The sequence below is a fragment of the Salvelinus namaycush genome, chromosome 7, assembly GCF_016432855.1.
Source record: "Salvelinus namaycush isolate Seneca chromosome 7, SaNama_1.0, whole genome shotgun sequence".
Lineage (NCBI taxonomy): Eukaryota > Metazoa > Chordata > Actinopteri > Salmoniformes > Salmonidae > Salvelinus > Salvelinus namaycush.
The window spans coordinates 39,668,956-39,694,589 of NC_052313.1; the positions used below are offsets into that span (position 1 = coordinate 39,668,956).

Consider the following 25,634-nt stretch of genomic DNA (forward strand, 5'->3'; position numbering starts at 1 on the left):
AATACACATTAGACAATTTCTTTGCACCCCATGACAAAATGTGTAGAAGTTCAGGAAATAAGCTTTAAGCCTGCAAATTCTCTCCACCAACAAGAGGGGTGTGAACAGTTTGTGTCATTAACAGTGCTTGTGCCTATAGAAATAGACGTGACACGTGCGCACGGGGGACGCGGGATGTTCCCCAATGCTGGGAGGGGGGCCCCCCCGAGTGAAAAAGTTTGTGAATCCCAGCCCTAGTGAACAGCTGCATCTTGGTTAATCACAACAGCCATTCAGAAGCATTGTGAACCGTGACGGGGTAGCTATTAGTGGAAGAAGAAAGACTAGAAAAAAATTAGCTATTACGGTGTTAATGTCTGATGGTAGGGTATAATGGAGGGGCAGGGTGGAGAATGAGATGAGATAGCAGGGGGTTATGGGATTAAATGGGTGTGACCAATGACCCTCCCCTTTTGTGTCCTCCTGTCAGTCTCTCCTTGGCCACACCAAGTGGTGCTCCTTCCAAATCGGCAGAAAAATACATTGTGTTTGTGCTCCCTCAGAGCCTGTAGGAAAATTGTATAACTGCCAGTGCAGTTCTCACTGCATATCTCGGTAGGCCTCAGTCTATGTTCACTCAGCAATCCACACACACACCAGGTCTAATCTTATCAGACCACGAGACCCCAAGATGAAAGACCAAAGCCTTGAGGGTAGCTCCAGGACCCCCACCTCTCCTCGCTCTCTCACCCTACCCAACTCAGAGGAGCGGGTGTTGGGGGACACAGTGTGTGTTTGGTGGGGTGTTCCTCCATAGCCTCATTGTGTTGACCAGCAGGTTCTTATTGTTCTGCGGATTAGGATGTGAGCTCCTCTCTGGCTGCTTTGATGGCTCTGCCTGGCTGTCAAAGCCCCATGAGACAGATGGGTGGATGGAGCGGTACCGTGTGTGTGAGCCGTTCTGACAGACTAAGATGTGTGTGTGTGACAGTAATACATGTAAAGAGCCGTGGTTGCCGGCTAATGATACCATTGGGAACGTGTGTGTGACTGCACGCAGGAACGAAAGCACAACGGACACCCCCCAAAGCCTAACTCACACACTGTGCTACCGAACGCACACAATGAAAATCCCCCTTTGATATGAGGATGATGGCCTAATGAAAAGAGTTATCACATAGAGACGGTGAGCGCGTAACGCCACCACTGCTCATTACATATAATGTGGCAATGATGCAAAGCCCATAGCCACACGTCCACAGAGTTGGAGAGAGACAGGGTGTGGGTGATTTTGTGTCTATCCATTTATTTGTGTGTGTGTGTACGCCTGTGTGTGTGACAGCTGTAGATCCCACCACACATCGCTCTCAAAGGAGAGTCATCTTTTATCTGCAGTACATCTCACTCTGCCACCAGCCCTCTATCTGTCTGGGTGCGTCCCAAATGGCGTCCTATTCCCTACATAGCTCGCTACTTTTGACCGGGGCCCAGAGGGTGCTTTTCCACCTGTTCCTCTGTGGCGGTGGACACTGTCCGATAACATGCCTGTCACCAGCATGAGGGATTCATGTAATTACACTATTTACGAACCCTCAACCAAACAGCGAGTCTCAGTGGCGCTATTGTCCTCTCACTGATGAAACACAATGTAAGCCAATGGGAAGATGTCTGTTATGATTTCAATATGAAATAGGTAGAGTTCTTGTACAGTGCATTAGGTAGAGTGTGTGTATAGTGCATTGATTCTGTGCAATAGCCGTTCAGAAACTGATATTACGTCCATGCGAGCCAGTGCATGTTGCCGCCGGATAAGCTTGAAAATCGATAGACTCAATAAGCGATTTGATTACTTCCTGTGGTCTCTCATGAGCATGAAGAAGATTCAGACTGAAGTCAATGGAAGTGCGGCACATTCTTATTTACTGGCGTGTTGAGTTTCTCGGTTTTCAAGCTTCTCTGACGCGAGCCCACTATGGCTCGAACGGAAATGGAACGATAGTGGGTAAGCGGCTACTGTGTCTCCAACTGTAGTCAAAGAAATATAGTACTCTGATACTCAAAGATATTCTATGATCTACACTTCAACATGACATATGTGCATCTATACTATGCACTTATTGTCCCCATACCTTTTCAATTAAGAAGCACATATATATTTTTTCTCATTCAATGATTTAATGTCCAGTGTCATCCTTCTCATATTTTACATACCTTTTACATACCTCTCACATGAAAACCTAAAAACACATTCAATGTGCATCCAATGTGGGGAAAACTCTGGGCCATTCCAAATCAAGTGATCAGGAAAAACTATAGGCCCTAATGCACTGACCTCTGCTCCTCTCCCCCTGGCTGTGACAGGAGAGCCAGGAGGCGGCTAGCCACCAGGTCCCAGACGGCCCCTCCGGACCCCCGGCTCTAGCTGCAGCTCTGGAGTCCCACCACCACAGCAACGGTCCCAGCGCCCAGCCGTCCATGGTCCCTAACAACATCTACTACAGCTTTGGAGGTGAGAGGACACAGTAGGGCCTGAACTAGAGAAGAGATGGACACACTCATACTGGTGCTTGATTTACACACACAGAGATGAATATAGTATACACACACAGTCACACACACACGCAAACATTCACACTTGCCATTAAAAACAACAGTGTACAGCGGCTTTATCACAACAGTTATATACCCTGAACAAAAATATAAATGCAACATGTAAAGTGTTGGTCCCATGTTTCATGAGCTGAAATGTTCCATACCCACAAAAGACGTTTATATTTTGTGCACAAATTTGTTTATATCCCTATTAGTGAGCATTTCTCCTTTGCCAAGATAATCCATCCACCTGACAGGTGTGGCATATCAAGAATCTGATTAAACAGCTTGATCATTGCACAGGTGCACCTTGTGCTGGGGACAATAAAAGGCCACTCTAAAATGTGCAGTTTTGTCACAAAACACAATGCTACATATGGATCAAGTTTTGAAGGCGATTGGAATTGGCATGCTGCCTGCAGGAATGTCCACTAGAGATATTGCCAGATAATTGAATGTGCATTTCTCTACCTTAAGCCACCTCCATTGTTTTAGAGAATTTGGCAGTATGTCCAACTGGCCTCACAACTGCAGACCACGTGTATGGCGTCATGTGGGTGACTGGTTTGCGGATTTAAACGTTGTAAACAAGGTGTCCCATGGTGGCGGTGGGGTTATGGTATGGGCAGGCATAAACTAAGGACAACGAACACAATTGCATTGTATCAATTGCAGTTTGAATGCACATAGATGACGAGAGCCATTGTCATGCATGATAATGCACGGCCCCATGTCACAAGCATCTGTACACAATTCCTTATACAGACTGTAACTCAGTAAAATCTTTCAAATTGTTACATGTTGTGTTTATATTTTTGTACAGTGTGTGTTAATATATAAACTCAGCAAAAAAGAAACGTCTTTTTTGCTGAAGGCCAGCATCCCGGAGTCGCCTCTTCACTGTTGACGTTGAGACTGGTGTTTTGCGGGTACTATTTAATGAAGCTGCTAGTTGAGAACTTGTGAGGCGTCTGTTTCTCAAACTAGACACTCTAATGTACTTGTCCTCTTGCTCAGTTGTGCACCGGGCCTCCCACTTCTCTTTCTATTCTATTTAGAGACAGCTTGCGCTGCTCTGTGAAGGGAGTAGTACACAGCGTTGTACGAGATCTTCAGTTTCTTGGCAATTTCTTGCAAGCCTTCATTTCTCAGAACAAGAATAGTCTGACGAGTTTCAGAAGAAAGTTCTTTGTTTCTGGCCATTTTGAGCCTGTAATCAAACCCACAAATGCTGATGCTCCAGATACTCAGCTAGTCTAAAGAAGGCCAGTTTTATTGGTTCTTTAATCAGAACAACAGTTTTCAGCTGTGCTAACATAATTGCAAAAGGGTTTTCTAATGATCAATTAGCCTTTTAAAATGACAAACTTGGATTAGCTAACACAACGTGCCATTGGAACACAGAAGTGATGGTTGCTGATAATGGGCCTATGTATGCCTATGTAGATATTCCATAAAAAAATAGCCGTTTCCAGCTGCAATAGTCATTTACAACATTAACAATGTCTACACTGTATTTCTAATCAATTTGATGTTATTTTAATGGGCAAAAAATGTGCTTTCTTAAAAAATCAAGGACATTTCTAAATGACCCCAAACTTTTGAACGGTAGTAAACACACACACACACACACACACACATACACACATACATACACACATACATACATACATACATACATACATACATACATACATACATACATACATACATACATACAATATAGTACCAGTAAAACGTTTGGACACACCTACTAATTTTTTCTTTATTTTACTCTTTTCTACGTTGTAGAATAAAACTATAAAATAACACATATAGAATCATGTAGTAACCAAAAAAGTGTGAAAATAATTCAAATATATTTTAAATTTGAGATTCTTCAAAGTAGCCACCCTTTGCCTTGATGAAAGCATTGCACACTCTTGGCATTCTCTCAACCAGCTTCATGAGGTAGTCACCTGGAATGCATTTCAATTAACAGGTGTGCCTTCTTAAAAGTTAATTTGTGGAATTTCTTTCCTTCTTAATGCATTTGAGCCAATCAGTTGTGTTGTGACAAGGTAGGGGTGGTATACAGAAGATATCCCTATTTGGTGAAAGACAAAGTCCAAATTATGGCAAGAACAGCTCAAATAAGCAAAGAGAAACAACAGTTCATTACTTTAAGACATGAAGGTCAGTCAATACGGAAAGTGTGTGTGTTCTGTACATGTTTCATGAGACGTACAGAGTTGGCCGTGCTAAGCTAAATGAAGTATGGATCCATTATTCAAGGAGAATCAGCTGCATTAATTTCCATTGTGTATGTGCTTGCGTGCACACAGTTGTAAATCTATCCCTCAATACTGTTTGGCTCCGTCAGATGATTGAGTGTGTGTAGGTCTACTGCATTACTCTCCTAGGCAGGCAGTCTTACAGACTACTAGCATTGACACAGCTTCCAACGCAATGGCTGTATACCAAATGGCACCCATCGGGCTCAGAAGTATTGCACTATATAGGAAATAGGGTGCCATTTGGGACATATCCAATGCCTCCTGTCTCAGTGGCCCTTCATGAAAAGTGATGACTGCTTTAGTTCCAGCCAGAGGAAGATATATTTCTCCTCTTATAACAGGACTATCACTTTTTCCAAATGTGATCCTGCATTTACATGGCACAGACCTCATTCATGTGTCTGAGATCTCATGTGTGCTTGACACAGTAGTAGTAGAGTAGAAGTTGCCGGTCAGCACTGATCTAGGTTCAGCTTAACCACCCTCAATCCTAACCGTAGTCTTTAGGGCGATAGACTCAAAACTGGCCTTAGATGAAACACTCCATCCTACTCTATTGAAGGCACTGGTCACTGGTGGAATTTCTGATTGATGTGTGTCTGTCTGTGCTGGACAAAAATAGGTTCAAGCTATGTCCCTCCCTGCTACGGCCCACATGCTTCCATTTGGTTCCTAGTGAATACGACCATGATTGGATAGGTGAACGCAAGGGTTCCACCACGTACTGTAGCTTTCACCTGTCCAGTCCTTTCGAATAAGTGATGTATGATTCAGCTCAGATCATGACACAACTATGTTATACACTGAGTATACAAAACATTAAAAACACTTGCTCTCCATGACAGACTGACCAGGTGATTCCAGGTGAAAGCTATTATCCCTTACTGATGGCACTTGTTAAATCCACTTTGCTCAGTGTAGATGAAGGGTAGGACACCAGTTAAAGAAGGATTTTTAAGCCTTGAGACAATTTGAGACATGGATTGTGTGTGTGTGCCAATCAGAGGGTGTATGTGCAAACCAAAAGATCTAAGTGCCTTTGAACGGGGTATGGTAGTAGGTGCAAGGCGTACCGGTTTGTGTCAAGAACAGCAGTGCTGCTGGGCTGCTTTTTCATGCTCAACAGTTTCCCGTGTGTATCAAGAATGATCTACCACCCAAAGGGCATCCAGCCAACTTGACACAACTGTGGGAAGCATTGGAGTCAACGTGGGCCAGCATTCCTGTGGAACGCTTTTGACACCTTGTAAGAATCCATTCCCGGACGAATTGAGGCTGTTCTGAGTGCAGAAGGGGGGGTGCAACTCAATATTAGGAAGGTGTTCCTAATGTTTGGAATAGTCCGTGTGTTTAGAGTATGTTGTTGAACGATGATATATGTATACACGATGTGAATTTGTCCAAAATACTTATGACACCTTCAAATGGGGGGGGACAAGATACATTCAGTGCATTCATTTCTAAACGGTAAAACAGATATGTACTTTCGCCTCGTATACTGTAAAACATTTGACCTCAAGTGAAATATTATCTAGCTTAGCACCCGTATTATCGACTTATTCAACAGCGTTTAAGAAATATATATCCTTCAACAGTGTTATCTTGTGATCAAGCCATCAATGTTTTGTGATTATTGGTGTCGTAAAAAATGTTAGCTAACGGGTTAGCAATTAGCATGTTTGACATTTCTGTGGAAATACTACTACTATCAGCTTTTTAATAAGAGGTTTAGCAAAAAAAATATGTCCCGTATTATCAGCATACGGTCTCCAGTTATTGGCCACCTTAAAATGTTGTTCAATTACAAGATATATCCATTTAAACGTGTTAAAAAAAGAGACCATAGTGGAGTTTGGAGTGTGACTGTTTGAGGTTGTGGACAGGTGTCTTTTATACTGATAACAAGTTCAAACAGGTGCCATTAATACAGGTAACGAGTGGAGGACAGAGGAGCCTCTTAAAGAAGAAGTTACAGGTCTGTGAGAGCCAGAAATCTTGCTTGTTTGTAGGTGACCAAATACTTATTTTCCACCATAATTTGCAAATAAATTCATAAAAAATCCTACAATGTGATTTTCTGGATTTTTTTCCCTCATTTTGTCTGTCATAGTTGAAGTGTACCTATGATGAAAATTACAGGCCTCTCTCATCTTTTTAAGTGGGAGAACTTGCACAATTGGTGGCTGACTAAATACTTTTTTTCCCCACTGTATATACTATATATTTATAACCCCAAAAAATTTAACAAATCAAAGTATATTTGAGATTCTTCAAAGTAGCCACCCTTTGCCTTGACAGCTTTGCCCAGTCTTGGCATTCTCGCAACCAGCTACACCTGGAACGCTTTTCCAACAGCCTTGAAGGAGTTCCCACATATGCTGAGCACTTGTTGGCTGCTTTCCCTTCACTCTGCAGTACAACTCATCCCAAACATCTCAATTTTATATCTTTTTTTTATAAATAAAAAATTCATAACAAGTAAGTATAAATATTCAACTTAACAAATCACATAAGTTACATGGACTCACTTTGTATGAAATAATAAAGGTTGACATGACCCTGTCCACCATGCATGCAACATCTGTAAGGTCCCTAGTTAAGTATTGAATTTCAAGCACAGATTCAACATTGTTATCACATGGGCCCATTGGAATGGTCTTTTAATGTTATGTTAACGCACGCATATGACCATGAAAGGTTTGCCAATTTTTTTAACATTATATATATCTTTTTGGGTGGTATTTTACCCTCTTTTTCACCCAATTTCAATTATGATCTTGTCTCATCGCTCCCCAACGGGCTCGGGAGAGGCGAAGGTCGAGTAATTCGTTCCCCGAAACGTGACCCGCCAAACCGCGCTCGTTAACGCCCGCTTAACCCGGAAGCCAGCTGCACCTATGTGTCAGAGTAAACACACCGAGGTCAGCCTGCAGGCGCCCGGCACGCCACAAGGAGTCACTAGAGAGCAATGAGCCAAGTAAAGCCCCCCCCTGGCCAAACCCTCCTCTAACCCTATGGGACTCTGTGACACAGCCTGGGATCGAACCCGGGTCTGTAGTGACCCCTCAAGCGCTGGGATGCAGTTCCTTAGACCGTGGGCCACTTGGGAGGCCTGACCTTTTCAAGACAACGGTTCCTGAACTAGACTGTGTCTAGTCAGTCTAGCACTGCTCTGTGTGCGTGCGTGTGCGCACGTCTCCGCATGACACTGCTCAGTCTGTGCCAAGCATGAATCCTTCAGTCATACTCAACTTTCTCCCTGAAAGCTGAGAGCACAGCAGCTTATTTCCTCATATTAGCCCCTGGGTGACCTTGTTAGCCTCTCTTTTATTTTGCTCTCACACTCACTCTCTCACTCCCACCCTCTCTGTCTTTTCTTCTTTTTCTCTCCCTCTTCCCTCATTCTTCCCCCATCTCTCTCTTTTCTCAATCCCCCACCCGTCTCCCTTCCTTTCTCTCTCTCCTCTGTTTCAGAGTGAGGTATATCTCATTCTGTAAAGTTTTTTTTGCCTGTCGCTGGTTTCCAATCCCAGTTCATTAGTGTTGTGGATTGGGTTCCCCCTCCTAAACTAGTTGCACGCCGCTACTCCACATTGATTGGCTTTTATTAGGAAGAGACCCCCGCATCCTACTCCCTGCTTCTCTTGTCTTACTCTTTTTTTTCGTAATCTCTCCTCCTTCTTTCTTGTTCTTTCACTCCCTTTCCGTCCGTCTTTCTTCTTTTCGCTCTCTCTCTGTGGATATATCTCTCTCTCTCTCTCTCTCTCTCTCTCTCAATGCATCCACCTTTTTCTCTCTCTCTACCTATTTCTCTCACTTCACCTTTCTCCTACTCTCTACCCCCCCTTTCCTCTCCCTCCCTCATGAAAATGACAGACTGAGATGAGGTTGTTATCTGAGGATGGGGGGGTGTTATCTGAGGATGGGGGGGGGTGTTATCTGAGGATGGGGGGGGTGTTATCTGAGGATGGGGGGGTGTTATCTGAGGATGGGGGGGGTGTTATCTGAGGATGGGGCAGTGTTATCTGAGGATGGGGCGGTGTTATCTGAGGATGGGGCGGTGTTACCAGAGGCATGGGGACTGTATGACACTGACCCTGTGCTGTGTGTCACATTTGTAGAGATCACCCCCTTTAATAGGGGGTAGTTTCCCATTTCCAAACAGGGGTTAAGCCGGTTGAGTCAAGTCTGAGGGTTTATTTTTGCATTTAGCAAAAAGTAATAAGCAATCTAAGCTCTGGTGCTTAGCATATGTTTTCTTATGCACAAGCAAAACATGGCCTGCATCTCAAATGGCACCCTATTCCCTATTCAGGAACTTTTGGCCAGGGTGTGTACTTATACATCAAGCTGCCTCATGCTACAAGGCTATTTATTTGGCTTACTATATAGGGAAGAGGGTGCCATTTAGGACGCACCCATGGCTTCTTCAGCATTTCAGAGGTATCTGACATTGGTTAAATAGGCTTAGTCAAGACTGTGATCCTAAACGCTCTCAAGTCTGTCTTAATGGTTGCACCTGGGCCCGTATTCATAAAGCCTTTCAGAGTAGTAGTGCTGATCTAGGATCAGTTTTGCTTTTGAAATCATAAGGAATATAAGGTGGGAACTAAATTGGCACTTCTACTCTTGAGACACGTTTTGAATTCAGACCCAGGAGTTTTTCCCTGACCACATGACCTGATCTGACATTAGTTGAGTCATGTACATGAAGGCACACACGTGGAGAAGAAACCGTGCAATTCACTGAGCAGTAGCCGTAGTGAGCTCACCAACACCAGTGACAAATTCCTATCCCAGCAGGAGAACATTTATTTATCTGTGGGTGGGTGAGAGATTGTTGATGCTGCTCTCCGAACAGGGGGGGATCTCTGTAACAATAGAAGCAGATTCATATGCACATTCTTTTTAGCTTCGAGCCACATGGCTCACACACACGCACACCCACCCACCACCAACCTTTTTTGTGGCTACTGTATTTGAGGGAAAACGTAACGCGTGAAGCCAGCAAATATAACAGCCAGTCTAATCCATTGTCCCCTCTGTCGCAGCTGCATTTTCTCTCGCTCAATTTTTTTTTTTTCCCCGTTCTCTCGTTTCTCTGCCGGGAGAAAATTGACCTCATAAAATATGAAAAGGGATTATTTCAGAGAAATTGCAACGTAATGAAAACCTATTATTGTGTCCCATGGTGCAGTGTCCCTCTGGCAGCTGATGCCGCTCCCTGCCTGCCTCCTCAATCCTGTTGGTGAGGGAAAGAGTGATGAGAGAGGGGGGGAGGTGGGGGAAATGGGGAGGGAATGAGGGAGAGAGTACCCAGTTCTTGCCCTCCCCACCCTATCTCTCTTTCCCTCTTGCTCTTCTCTCCGTGTCTTGCTCCCTCTCTTTTTTTCTCCATCTCTGCTCAGAAAAAACAAAGGCAACCGTTTATGGTGTTCCAATATTCACTGTGTGTGTTTTCTGTGTTTCAGTGGCTGATGAGAGCAACATGAGATCCCTGGCAGAGCAGAGACCAGGTGAAGAAACACGCTCTTCCCCCTATCCATATCCCTAACACACACACACACACACAAACCACACGCACACTCTTCAAACACACAAACACACCTTCTCAAACAAAGAAAGCGGACTGAACATTGAAAAAAGGTATGAAAGATAATCAACATTTTCAGTGTGCTGTCATACTGACCGCAAAACAAGTTATGACCTGTTCAGGACTCCTCCTCTGACTCTTCCTTCCATAGTAGGGTGAAGTTGTCCCGAGACACTGGTCATGGGTCGGTTTTGCATTTCCCCACTAATGGTTAATGTAAGGTTTGAGGGTAAATTTGGGGAAACTTCACCCTGGAGCGAACACTTCAGCGGGGAGATGCTTTGTGTCACTGCACCTGTTTTATGTGTTCTCCTTACTCAGCTGGAAGCAGCAGGAAGTGATTTGTTAAGATACCTCTTTGCTCTGACAGCCCTAGATTGCATTAGACCAGGATGTTCTTAATTTGTCGCCTTTCACTTAAGTGAGAAAGAGGGTGCAGGGATTGAGTGATAGGCTTGAACGCACGCCCCCTGCAGACACGCGTCCACCCACACACACACACACCTTAAATCTACCGCAGTACAAACCTGTTGCCGCATAACAACAACTCTACAAGTACCACCCCCACAGCAAAGTACCACGCTCAGCTTTTTTCCCCCCCCATAAAACCAAACCTATTTTTACCCGTATGATTTCCCTCAAAGCCCATTTTCTGATCGGTAGTCATAATAACCCTTATGGGCTATGATAGATAAAGAGATTCATTTTCTACATCAGCCTCTAACTGATGTGGAAGCTAATGTGTATTGACAGGCTGCACTGAGGCCAGTTTGCTGACAGGGCTGTTTTGGACTTGGCCCCGTGCATGATTCTTTAAATGGCCCCGTGCTTCTTTATAGGCCTTGACATATTTCATTAGTAGGATGGTCTTTAAGAGGGGCTCCGCCTCCGGCTTTAATCTGGCTAAAACCTCTGTTCTGGCTGGGGGGGGGGGGGGGGGGGGGATCTAGTATGATGCAGAGTTATTCTTTCCTTCTATTTCTCTCTCCCGCTCTCCTTCTATTTTCCTGTCTCTCTCTCCCAACTCGCTCTCTCTCTTTTGCTCCTATTTCTTTCTCTCTCTCTCCTATTTCGGGTCTTGCTTTGTCTATCGCTCTCGCTCTCTCATTTGCTTTTGTGATTTCTTCCTCTCTTGCTCTCACTCTCTCCATACCTTCTCTATTCCTCACTTTCTCCGTGCTCTCACTCTCTTTCTATCTTCCTCACCCTTTTATGTTTGTTTTACGCCTCTTTCTTGTTACTCTTCTTAGTCTTCTTTTTCTACTAGTTGTATCTCTCTCTCTCTCTCTCCCTGGAGCGGTCTGTCTTGTCTCTCTCACGCTTAGTCTGTCCCCTCCTATCCCCATTTCATCTTCTCTTATTCTCCATATCCCAATTATCATCCTTCCTCTCTCTTCCTCTGTTCTCACCCTCTCATGCTTCTCTGTGCTTTCCTAGTGTTGTGGGATTATAGGTAACATGCTCCATCCTTTGAGCTTCCCCTTCCAAATAATTATCCCTTTCCATTCTCTCCTAGTGCCCCTAAATCTCCTTCGCTCTCTACCTTCTCATAGCTACAGCCTGTATAAGCCTGGTCTTTAAAGCCTCCTGATTTAGGTTCTTTCTCTCTAGAGTGTGTATCAACAGCCAGAGGAGCCGGAGGAGAACATGCTCGTGTAGGAGAGGGGGATAGATGGATGTTTGGAGGGGGACTCTCTCACTCCATCTCTCCGCTGTGGTCTCTGTCACCATCTCTCCATCCTCCTCTTTGTCTGTCCACCGGCTCTTAACATTTCCCTCTGGCAGCTCTACTCACACACAGGTCTGGGAACGCTTCCAACGCGCGCACACACACACACACACTTCCACTTAGAAGTCAAAACTGTTCGCTGCTCTGGCACCCCAATGGTGGAACAAACTCCCTCACGACGCCAGGTTAGCGGAGTCAATCACCACCTTCCGGAGACACCTGAAACCCCACCTCTTTAAGGAATACCTAGGATAGGATAAAGTAATCCTTCTAACCCCCCCCCCTTAAAAGATTTAGATGCACTATTGTAAGTGGTTGTTCCACTGGATATCATAAGGTGAATGCACCAATTTGTAAGTTGCTCTGGATAAGAGCGTCTGCTAAATGACTTAAATGTAAATGTAAATGTAGAAGCCCTGCGCACACACAGGTCTTCTAACAAATTTTGTCTCAGCTGTTTCAAGCGTTTGGTGCGTGCGTGTTGTGGTGTGTGTGTGCACGTTTTGCTCCGCTGATGCCTGTGTTTGTTTCTGTTGGAGATGGGGGATCTCCACCCACGCTGAAGCCCTGTTAGATGCGGCAAACACTGGCTAGCTTCTGGCCCGCTGTGCAACTGGCAGTGTCCATTATTCTGTTTTGTCCCCTTCTGCAATTAGACTTTGAAAACATGGAGCCTTCCCTTTCCCCTGCCAACATGGGACCCTGCTTTGTTGTAGTTCGTATCGCTCTCTCTCTCCACCCAGCCCCCTTCTCCCCCATCTCACTGTTGTTGATTCAAGTTGAAAGTCACCATGTTGGGCTGATTTGAATTGATGGATCACTCTGTAGCGGGAAGGGCCATCTGTCTGTGTGTGCGCACGTATGTGTGTGTGTGCTCTGCCCACACTACATGCTTTGTGTTCTACCGCAGCATAGTAGTGCATTTCATTAAACCTAGCTTTAACAAGTGGCACATGTCCCATCTCTAGTCCATGCCCCCCCCCCCCCCCCCATCCATCCCTGCACGCGACTAATCCACTAAAGGTGAGTCTGTAATGATGAAATGGCCTTTTAAGTCCCCGACCATTATTAGAGCCATACGTCCAACGGAGCAAATATGCAGCCATAGGCTCCATCTATACATCTAAACACGATTACTGCCTACTGCCTGCATCTGTGTCCCGTCTGGGGACGCAATGTTAGTGATTTATCAGAGTGCACTCAGGGAGATTAGATGAATTATGATTGGTTGCAACGTTAATTGGAACTAAACTGTGATTGGTCGGGACGTTAATTGGCCCATACTTTGATTGGAACTTTTGGGTTAAGTTCATTATTTCACACACGACAAGGTAGTGGCCACTTTCATGTGCATGGCTTACTGTACCACTCTAAAACCTGTTTGTTTTGTTGTATCTGCCTCTCCTATACTGTACCTTGCCCTATGAATACTAAATTATTCTGTTTTCATCTGGTAGAGGTCAAAAGTCAACACCCAAAGGTTGTAGTATTAAAATAGGTTTGAAGGTTTCCACCCACCCACATTGAAACCGTTATATACCTTTTCCATTTATTGGAAAGGGTTAAAATACAGGTTGTTTTACTAGTTCCCGTCACAGTGAACGTGGTTTTTATAGGCTAGCCGAGAGATTGAATCCAGGGTTCTCCGAGTTGGAAAGATAGACATTATCGGTTTATCCTCCGTGATGATGAGAAGAAGAGGGAGGCTCAAACACACACACACACACACACACCCCGACACGGACAGAGGTGTCTCCATGACAACTGACCTTTTTAAATCATCCACTGCAGGGAGAGGCTGCTTAAAAAGTGGCATTTCCGTCACCGGTGGCGCCCTTGCTCAGTTGAGCTGCAGAAATGCTCACTCTAGTCAAAGAGTGAAATGCTTACAAATGCATCAGTATCTCAAGTGCCACCTACTGTCGATGTTCCCTTGAGCAAGTAACTTAACCCCCTAAATTGCTCATTGGGTGATGCACTGTGGCTGCCCTCTGCTCCAGCCTCTCCAATCTAATGTGTGTTTGTGTACTATATGTATATCGGGGGTTGAATAAAAGCAGAATATTCATCTTGCGTGGACTAATAAAGTATATCTTATCTTCTCTCTATACCACACCATACCGTACCATTGGGGTCCGCCCTATGCGCGTTCCCTCGGCCCTATGCGCATTGCCCTATGCGCGTTCTCTCGGCCCTATGCGCGTTCCCTCGGCCCTATGCGCGTTCCCTCGGCCCTATGCGCGTTGCCCTATGCGCGTTCCCTCTGCCCTATGCGCGTTTCCCTATGCGCGTTCCCTCGGCCCTATGCGCGTTGCCCTATGCGCGTTCCCTCGGCCCTATGCGCGTTGCCCTATGTGCGTTCCCTCGGCCCTATGCGCGTTCCCTCGGCCCTATGCGCGTTGCCCTATGCGCGTTCCCTCGGCCCTATGCGCGTTGCCCTATGTGCGTTCCCTCGGCCCTATGCGCGTTCCCTTGGCCCTATGCGCGTTCTCTCGGCCCTATGCGCATTGCCCTATGCGCGTTCCCTCGGCCCTATGCGCGTTGCCCTATGCGCGTTCCCTCGGCCCTATGCGCGTTGCCCTATGTGCGTTCCCTCGGCCCTATGCGCGATCCCTCGGCCCTATGCGCGTTGCCCTATGCGCGTTCCCTCGGCCCTATGCGCGTTCCCTCGGCCCTATGCGCGTTGCCCTATGCGCGTTCCCTCGGCCCTATGCGCGTTGCCCTATGTGCGTTCCCTCGGCCCTATGCGCGTTCCCTCGGCCCTATGCGCGTTCCTTCAGCCCTGTGCACGTTCCCTCGGCCCTGTGCGCGTTCCCTCGGCCCTGTGCGCGTTCCCTCGGCCCTGTGCGCGTTCCCTCGGCCCTGTGCGCGTTCCCTCGGCCCTATGCGCGTTGCCCTATGCGCGTTCCCTCGGCCCTATGCGCGTTCCCTCGGCCCTATACTCGTTGCCCTATGCGCGTTCCCTCGGCCCTATGCGCGTTGCCCTATGCGCGTTCCCTCGGCCCTACGCGCGTTGCCCTATGTGCGTTCCCTCGGCCCTATGCGCGTTGCCCTATGTGCGTTCCCTCGGCCCTATGCACGTTGCCCTATGTGCGTTCCCTCGGCCCTATGCGCGTTGCCCTATGCGCGTTCCCTCGGCCCTATGCGCGTTGCCCTATGCGCGTTCCCTCGGCCCTATGCGCGTTGCCCTATGCGCGTTCCCTTGGCCCTATGCGCGTTGCCCTATGCGCGTTCCTTCGGCCCTATGCGCGTTCCCTCGGCCCTATGCGCGTTCCCTCGGCCCTATGCGCGTTGCCCTATGCGCGTTCCCTCGGCCCTATGCGCGTTGCCCTATGCGCGTTCCCTTGGCCCTATGCGCGTTGCCCTATGCGCGTTCCTTCGGCCCTATACGCGTTCCCTCGGCCCTATGCGCGTTCCCTCGGCCCTATGCGCAGGTGTGTGTTGCTGGAGGGAGTTGCGTAACATTACTCATATTGCTCAAGTTGTATTCAGATGGGCAGTATTGGTTTGTGTGAATCCCCTACGGAACTCCTGTCTCGCGCTGCACTGTCAGAGGATTGCACCTATCACCAATGCTTGTTGACCTGACATGATGAGGGAGTGAGTGAATGAACCCACATTGAGCATCTGGTCCACAGCAGGCAGTGATAGGAGTCAAATGCTGGTTTCACCCTTGAAATTCTGCAGGCGGATGATTGCCCTCCTGTAGCGCTCATTATTCATTTACATCTACCTTCACCCATTTGACATACCTACACTGGATATGGACGAAGGGAAGACACACACACTCTCAAACACGCAGACACACATGTGCCCACGTGCGCGCACAAACACACACACAAACATGTATGCGTGCATTTGCGTGCGCAATGCACACACACACACACACACACACACACACACACACACACACACACACACACACACACACACACACACACATACAGGTGGTGTTATGCTTGCAAATGCACACAAGCGTGTACTGCACACACACACACACACACACACTCTGAGCACAGCGTTCACTGTAGAACCCAGCAGCAAGCAGCTTCATTCTATCAAGCTGCTAGCCGGACAGCCACAATTACATTTGTGACACAAATCCTGCTTCTCAAATTGAGTGTTTTATTCCTAAACATACCCGCTCTCTATTTATAACCCCTTATTTCACACAAATCCAACTTCTTCCTCAAAGTCAATTTAGGACTTAAAAGCCACTGCCGCTGCAGCTCTGGCTCACTTTCCCTCCTTTCCCCTTGACTCTATCGCCCACTCTCCAAAGATCAATTTCAATGAGGAATATTCTCATGCTTTGAAGACTGAGTCGACAAAGGAGAGTCTAAAACGAGAACATTTTGAGCATTTACCATCTCCGAGAACGTTTTGAAGCATAAAAGTCTGGCAAATCCCTGCTGGGAGTTAGAAATAGTCACTTTTTCAGTCGGTTTTAAACTATTTTCCATACCTTTTAGCAAAATAGCGTTAGGGCCAAATGAAGGATAAGGGAACTATTTGGGACTGGCTGTGTTTCTCGCCACATCCCCTTTGCCTGTCTGTCTCTGCGGCCTACTCATGCATGCCCTGGTCTGGCGATGGACCTCTGTGACTAACCTACAGCACTAGCCATTGGACCAACCTTTCTCCTGGAGAGCTATACCATCCTGCGTGCTTTTGCTCCAACCCTAATTTCGAACACCTACTGCTCTAGCTGCTCACCGGGACCTTTGTTGTGTGTTACAGCAGGGTTGAAGAAAACACCTGTACACCCAGTAGCTCCCCTTGAAGAGGGTTGGCCATGTGTATGACATGTGCAGTAGACCTTTTCCTGCATGGCCCTTTTCTTATTTTTCTCTTCTTTCTTTGTCCGCTCCCTTCTCCTCTGGTGTCCTCCCGCTTTTGTTTCTTCTCCTTATCCTCCTCGCACTCCTCCTCCATTACCTCCACCTCTTCTCTCTCTTTTTCTCCCTCCTCTTCATTTAACTGCGATCTTCCTCTTTTCGTCTGTCCAATCGTCTTCGTGGTCCTCCTCTCGTGTCCTCTTGTTTTCTGTCTGTCTTCCTCCTAACCGTGGCCCATGCCTGTGTACTCACGGCAGTCCTTTGGCACTCGTCCACTCCCCTTTCATCCTCTTCCTTTGCTTCTACATGAATACATCCTTTCCCTCTCTCTTGCCTCCCATCTCTTACACCTGTCCCTATCCATCCTTTTTACTCTAACTCCCCATTATAAATTGTTCATCCATTTCTTCTCATCCGCTCATCTCGCTTTCTCTCTCTTCCTCTCTTTCCACTTCCAGTCCTCCTCCTCCATCCTTCTATCCATGCTGACCGGGGGCTCCTTCCCCTCCCACCCTGTCTCTCCCCTTCTCAGAGGCCTCATCCAGGGGGAGTGACCTGGGTCCCACCTTGGGCCTATGGAAGTCCTGCTCCTTGGAAAGCCTCCAGTCGGCCGTGTCAGAGGCCCGGCAGCTGAGCCAGCAGAGCCAGGTGCCTTTCCACCGTCCCAGGCCTCACATTGTGCGGGGGAGGGGCTGCAACCAGAGCTTCCGCGCCGCCATCGACAAGTCCTGCGACGGGCCCTCGGAGCCGGAGGACGGTAGGGGAAATCACCATAAACGTTAATGCAACCCTGAGCATGACTATGTTCCCTTGGACGTATGTACCCTGGGTCCTATGTTCCCTCAGTTCCCACAGCCCAGTGTTCCCACAGCCCTATCTTCTAAGCCAGGGGTCTAAGGGGCAGGGAGGACAAATACGTATTTTAATTTTGAGTATTTTGTAATTTGTTGAAAATGGACACTTTGTCCAAAATTGACACTTGCAAAGCACACTGGGTATCATTCTAATTATCCTCTTCCCCAAACAAGGCCAAATCTCATTACAATAAAAATTATTTGGAAAATAAGCATTTGTGCCAATTTTGATTTGAAATTGGTCAGTGGGTGCCGAGGGGACGAACGTGGGGACGAGGGAACGTAGGGTGGACCCCAATGTTGTGGTATAGAGACATCATAGTGATCTTAGTTATCCCACTGTATTTTTATTCATTGTCCACAAATACTTATTGGAAGTCACTTGGGCGAATACGAACTTCCACTTACAGTAGGTAGAATTTTTTCGTGTATTGAAATCAATGGGTAAGAAGCTGCACTGTACTGTAGGTGATTGTGGGGGATTTCTAAGTTTTACAACAAAGTTAGTCTTTTGTCATTTCATATTTTCTCGACTGACATGGTTTTTGAGGCCATTTGAGATCAAACGTAATGTACACGGACTGTACAAAACATTAGGAACATCTGTTCTTTCCATGACAGACAGACCATCCATGCTGTATCAATAACAATTTGTTCTTAACTGACTTGCCTAGTTAAATATAAAAAAACAAGTGAATCCAGGTAAAAGCTATAATCCCTTACTGATGTCACTTGTTAAATCCACTTCAATCAGTGTAGGTGAAGGAGAGGAGACAGGTTAGAGAAGGATTTTGAAGCTTTAAAAAAAATATATTTTTTTTAACTTTACCTTTATTTAACTTTTCACGCCTCTCAACCCCGGATCCGGGATCACCCCCCACCCCCCCCACACTGATTAGCATCGCTAGCATAGCGTCACAATTAAATAGTAGCATCTAAATATCATTAAATCACAAGTCCAAGACACCAAATGAAAGATACAGATCTTGTGAATAAAGCCACCATTTCAGATTTTTTAAATGTTTTACAGGGAAGACAAAATATGTAAATCTATTAGCTAACCACGTTAGCAAAAGACACCACTTTTCTAACTCCATCAGTTTCTTACTCCATCAGGTGCTATCACCAATTCGACCAAATAAAGATATAAATAGCCACTAACCAAGAAAAAACTTCATCAGATGATAGTCTGATAACATATTTATTGTATAGCATAGGTTTTGTTAGAAAAATGTGCATATTTCAGGTATAAATCATAGTTTGCCATTGCAGCCACCATCACAAATCTCCCCAAAGCGACTAGAATTACTACAGAGAGCAACGTGTATTACCAATTTACTCATCATAAAACATTTCTTAAAAATACACAGCTCACAGCAATGGAAAGACACAGATCTTGTGAATTCAGACAATATTTCAGATTTTCTAAGTGTTTTACAGCGAAAACACAATAAATCGTTATATTAGCATACCACATATGCAAACATTACCCGAGCATTGATTCAAGCCAAAGAGAGCGATATCGTTATCATCGCCAAAATATATTAATTTTTTCACTAACCTTCTCAGAATTCTTCCGATGACACTCCTGTAACATCATATTACAACATACATATAGAGTTTGTTCGAAAATGTGCATATTTAGCCACAAAAATCGTGGTTATACAATGAGAATATTAGCAAAACTGGTCTGAAAATGTCGGGCGCCATCTTTGAGAGTGATCTAGCCTAATCGATAACTAATCATAAACTTGACTAAAAAATACAGGGTTGACAGGAATCGAAAGACAAATTAGTTCTTAATGCAATCGCTGAATTACATTTCTAAAATTATCCTTACTGTGCAATACAGGGTTCGCCAAGCGAAGCTATACCAAAAAAAATGGCGGAATATGCGTTTAACATTTTTCTACAGAACAACGATTTATCATCTTAAATATTTCTTACTATGAGCTGATCTTCCATCAGAATCTTGGGCAATGTATCCTTTCTCCGGTCTAATCGTCTTTTGGTCGAAAGATGTCCTCTTGTCCGTCGAAATGGCCACTAACGTTCGACCGGTACTGGAAACGTGCCCGGCGCTTCAAAGTGCATCACAAAGAAATGCCTCAAAATCGCACTAAACGGATATAAATTGCTATAAAACGGTTTAAATTAACTACCTTATGATGTTTTTAACACCTATAACGAGTAAAAACATGACCGGCGATATATAAGTGGCTAAACCAAAGCTTGGAAAGAGAGCCAGTCCGACGTCCTTCGTGCGTCAGGCGCAGCAGGAAAAGAAAGCCACTTCCGCCTTGTGCTCTTTTATACAGGCCCTGAGTGCGCAATCGACTCCATTCAAATTGTCACCTCTTACTGACATCTAGAGGAAGGCGTGGGCAGTGTTTGTATCCTCATAGCATTTACAGGGACTTTAAAACTGACCTGGGACCAGAGGCCAAGATTTCTGAAATCTCACTCCCTGTCAGGAAAAGTGCTGTAGAATGAGTTCTGTTCCACTCAGAGACATAATTCAAACGGCTATAGAAACTAGAGAGTGTTTTCTATCCAATAATAACAATAATATGTATATTGTACGAGCAAGAATTGAGTACTAGGCAGTTTAATCTGTAGACCAAATTATGCTAATGCGAAACAGCACCCCCTATAGTGGCAAGAAGTTTTAACCAGGCAAGTCAGTTAAGAACAAATTCTTATTTACAATGACGGCCTAGGAACAGTGGGTTAACTGCCTTGTTCAGGGGCAGAACGACAGATGTTTTAACCTTGTCAGCTCGGTGATTCGATCTTCCAACCTTTCGGTTACTAGTCCAACGCTCTAACCGCTAGGCTACCTGCCACACACACACCCTTTGAGACATGGATTGTGTATGTGTGCCATTCAGAGGGTGAATGGCCAAGACAAAAGATTTAAGTGCCTTTGAACTGGGTGCGAGACGCACTGGTTTGAGTGTGTCAAGAACGGTGTGTATCAAGAATGGTCCACCAGCCAAAGGACATCCAGCCAACTTGATACAACGGTGGGAAGCATTGGAGTGAACATGGGCCAGCATCCCTGTGGAATGCTTCTGACACCTTGTAGAGTCCATGCCCTGACAAATTAAGGCTGTTCTGAGGACAGAAGGATTTGCATCTCAATATTAAGGTGTTCCTAATGTTTTGTACACTCAGTGTATGATTGCCTTTGGACCCATTATTCAGAAATATCCACACATGAGCTGTATAAACTTTGATTTATCACGGATATTAATAATGAGTAATTTAGCCATTGCGTAACTCGCTGACATTCAGCAAACGTGGGGTCGCAAAAGGACACACTGTTTAGCGGCTCAATGAATATGTAGTCAGCGTTTCTGGCCAGGGAACTTTTTTAATCCCACAGCTGCACATTTTTGATGTAACATCTTTCATGTGAAGCCAAAGATCTGTCTGTGTGTGTGTGTGTGTGTGTGTGTGTGTGTGTGTGTGTGTGTGTGTGTGTGTGTGTGTGTGTGTGTGTGTGTGTGTGTGTGTGTGTGTGTGTGTGTGTGTGTGTGTGTGTGTGTGATGTGACCATCTGAGCATCCAAACTGAACCGTAAAGCACTAGAATTGCCTCTGACTTTCCTTCTGGCCTCAGGGAGTGGTTGCCTCAGGCTTAGAGGGGGGAACCAGTGATTCTGAATACAAGATTGGAGTCAGCACCCCCCTCTCCCACTTTCCCAAAAAGACATGTCGGTGAACCCGGCTGCAAAGTATTGAGTCACTGCAGGAGGGATGGGGGAGGTATATGAGTGTGTGTTTGTCTGCCTGTCTACTTTATTGTGTGTATGGCATCTGTGTTGACCTTAAGGCTGTCCCTGGCAAAAAAGTCCTGTTCTGTTTATACTTATTTTTCCACATACAGTGGAGCAAAAAAGTATTTAGTCAGCCACCAATTGTGCAAGTTCTCAGACTTAAAAAGATGAGAGAGGCCTGTAATTTTCATCATAGGTGCACTTCAACTATGACAGACAAAATGAGAAAGAAAATCCAGAAAATCACATTGTAGGATTTTTAATGAATTTATTTGCAAATTATGGTGTAAAATAAGTATTTGGTCACCTACAAACAAGCAAGATTTCTGGCTCTCACAGACCTGTAACTTCTTCTTTAAGAGGCTCCTCTGTCCTCCACTCTTTACCTGTATTAATGGCACCTGTTTGAACTTGTTATCAGTATAAAAGACACCTGTCCACAACCTCAAACAGTCACACTCCAAACTCCACTATGGCCAAGACCAAAGAGCTGTCAAAGGACACCAGAAACAAAATTGTAGACCTGCACCAGGCTGGGAAGACTGAATCTGCAATAGGTAAGCAGCTTGGTTTGAATAAATCAACTGTGGGAGCAATTATTAGGAAATGGAAGACATACAAGACCACTGATAATCTCCCTCGATCTGGGGCTCCACGCAAGATCTCACCCCGTGGGGTCAAACAAAGCCTTCCATCAGCAAGGGCATTGAAGATGAAACGTGGCTGGGTCTTTCAGCATGACAATGATCCCAAACACACCACCCGGGCAACGAAGGAGTGGCTTCGTAAGAAGCATTTCAAGGTCCTGGAGTGGCCTAGCCAGTCTCCAGATCTCAACCCCATAGAAAATCTTTGGAGGGAGTTGAAAGTCCGTGTTGCCCAGCAACAGCCCCAAAACATCACTGCTCTAGAGGAGATCTGCATGGAGGAATGGGCCAAAATACCAGCAACAGTGTGTGAAAACCTTGTGAAGACTTACAGAAAACATTTGACCTCTGTCATTGCCAACAAAGGGTATATAACAAAGTATTGAGATAAACTTTTGTTATTGACCAAAAACTTATTTTCCACCATAATTTGCAAATAAATTCATTAAAAATCCTACAATGTGATTTTCTGGATTTTTTTTTCTCATTTTGTCTGTCATAGTTGAAGTGTATCTATGATGAAAATTACAGGCCTCTCTCATCTTTTTAAGTGGGAGAACTTGCACAATTGGTGGCTGACTAAATACTTTTTTGCCCCACTGTATAGACACACCCAATGTGTTTGAATAAAATCAACTACCTGTGCACTGAGCTTGTCTGATGCTTTAAGCACACGGTTTGATTAAATAGTTAAGACACACAAATGACTCAAGAAAGAGCTCGATGGTCACACTGTTAAAAAAATGACATTGAGTGCCTGTGTGACTGGCGCACGTTGTCTCGCTCTCCTCCCTACTGCAGCGCGAAGGCACAGCTGCAGTAGCAAGTGTTTAACGCACAGCAAGTGTTTAACGCACGGTGTTAGCTGCAACGTCATTTCAGCCATTTAGTTTATTACTTGTTTCTGACTGAAAAATTCTCTTACGGAAATCCCTAATTTGTTTAGGAAAAACATTCCCTATTCCCTGAACCCTTGCTCTCTTTACTTGAAACATGCAAGTGTCGCATGTACAGTATGTGGCCAATAGGGCCTGACTTATAGCCTTTCATAATCACATCAATAAATTGGTTTGAACAATCTCGGAACACAGTAACACTGTGACAGCAAAATGGATGTGGCGGACGTGAAAAAGAAACTCGAAACGGGTGAACGTTTGCTCAGGAGGTAGAGGGGAAGTCAGATCTGTGGAAGACATTTGACTTAGTTGTGGAAACTACGAGTGATCAAGGTAAAGGAGGGTATAGGAGCAAGCGTTGTGCGAGTGTTATGTGTGCCAAACGGTTGCTGTTAGATTACAATATTAATTTTTTTCTGACCATTTAGAACAGTATAAACAACACTAAATATGTAAGCGTACCAGAGAGTCTGTTCTAATTACAGCAAACTAAAAACAGTTGCATGCGTTCGTGAATTGCGCTTTATTTATTGTTTAGGCTAATTATTCAAAGCTCCCTTTATTAAATGTTTAACAAAAATTATTGATTCCATTTCAAAGCATGAACGCCTCGTATGCTGTGTGATGGCATGAACAAATGAATGAATGATTGATTGAGAGATACTATATATTGAAATATAGGCCTAAATAAGTTATGGTATTAAGACGAAACATGATGTGCTCTTAAGCCTACATACAGCTCGATGGTGGTTACTATACAAAGCCTACTAATGATAACGACATTGCTTATTATTATAATAATGATGATGATAATAATTGTAATGATTAAGAAGGAGATCAAGAAAAAGGAGGGTGTGGGAGCGAGATCTGCTGGCATATTATGTGTGACAAACAGGTGCTGTTGGATTAAAACACAATTTTTCTGCCTGTTTGGAACAGTGTAAACAACACTAAATAAATTATAAGTAATAGCAGTCTGTTGTAACGGGGGGGGGGGGGGGGGGGGGAGTGTAAAGCATTTATTAAAGCATAGCAAAGATTAAAAACAGCCGAATCTGTGAAATTGTTTTATCCAACATTTTGCCGTTGCATGAGGCTTGGTGCTCACGGAATCAGTAGGCTATTAAACAAACAGGCAACAAAAGCAAGATATGTCTTACTGCTGTAGATATATAGGGATGATTTATAAAGCCAGGCACATCTAAGTTAGACTATTGATTATAGACCTAATTAAGTTGGGTTTTCCACTCTCCTACATTTTCTTAGACAATTAGGCTAAGGCAAGGGCTGTTTCCTCACCTCTGCTGCTGTTGCCTCCGCCGCATGGTTCTAAATCCCAACATGCTGGTTATCTTTGCTATAATGCACATAGCAACATAGGGAAATGCGCCAATTCTGCGGCACACTGAAGATTATGTTTCAGAACCGCGGACAGTGACCGTATTCAACGCAGGAGAAACCGCATTTGTTCTAAAATAATATTAGTGTTGCGCCATTATTTTGACATAATGTAACCATATACAATTTCAGCATCACATGTCTTAGAGTGATGGACTGTGCCATCCCCGTGGCCTCCGCAATGGATTAGTCCACTGAGACAGGCGCAAAACAGACAGGTGTCTTGTGCACCATGAAATAAATAAATAAATAAATTGTGACTGCTCGACTAAAGAAATCTCGGGCGACCATCAGCCTATTGACCGAACAATCATCCAGTGGACTAAATGGATTCAGCCCTAGTTGACATGTTGACCTTTGATACCTCCCTCACAGATGACCTGTCAGAGCAGAGCTCCAGCCGAGACACGCCCATCAGTGGCTCATCCCGCCAGGACCAGATCGAATCAGGGGCAGGGAAGAAGAAGAAAAAGACCAAAGGGAAGTAGAAGAAGAAAGAGAAGAAAAGTGAAGAAAAAGTGAAGAAGACGGAGAATTCTGAGGACCAGGAGAAGGTCAAGAAGAAAGGATTCGGGCTCTTAAGGTAGGGAACCATTTACAATTCAACAGATGCTCTTATCCAGAGCAACTTACAGTAGTGAGTGCATACATTACATTTATGTACTGGTCCCCTGTGGGAATCAGACCCACAACCCTAGCGTTGCAAGCTCCATGATCTTCCAACGAAGCCACACGGGACCAATGTTTCCCCTCTTTACATTTCAAAATATGAATCTCTGAATTCTAGTTCCATTCTTGCCTCTTTTAGCACTCCCCTTTTCCAACTGTTCGGGTCGTTCAGCCACTGCTTATTCCAGTATCACTCACCCAATGTTTTCTCAACGTTTTCCCCATCCCAATAAGCAACTAACACATCTCTCAATTTCTTTCACTAGTACAGGGCATTCCAACCTTGTTCCTGAATAGCTACCCTCCTGTAGGTTTTCACTTTAAACTCAGTTGTAGCTAACCTAGTTCAGGTTATCAACTAGCTAATTATTAGAATCAGGTG

The 25,634-nt window shown here is 45.0% G+C and overlaps 1 pseudogene; it reads left to right on the plus strand.

Moving 5' to 3' along the window:
* The window catches only part of LOC120050716, a 75,772-nt pseudogene that overhangs the window by 28,594 nt on the left and 21,544 nt on the right, over positions 1–25,634 (plus strand).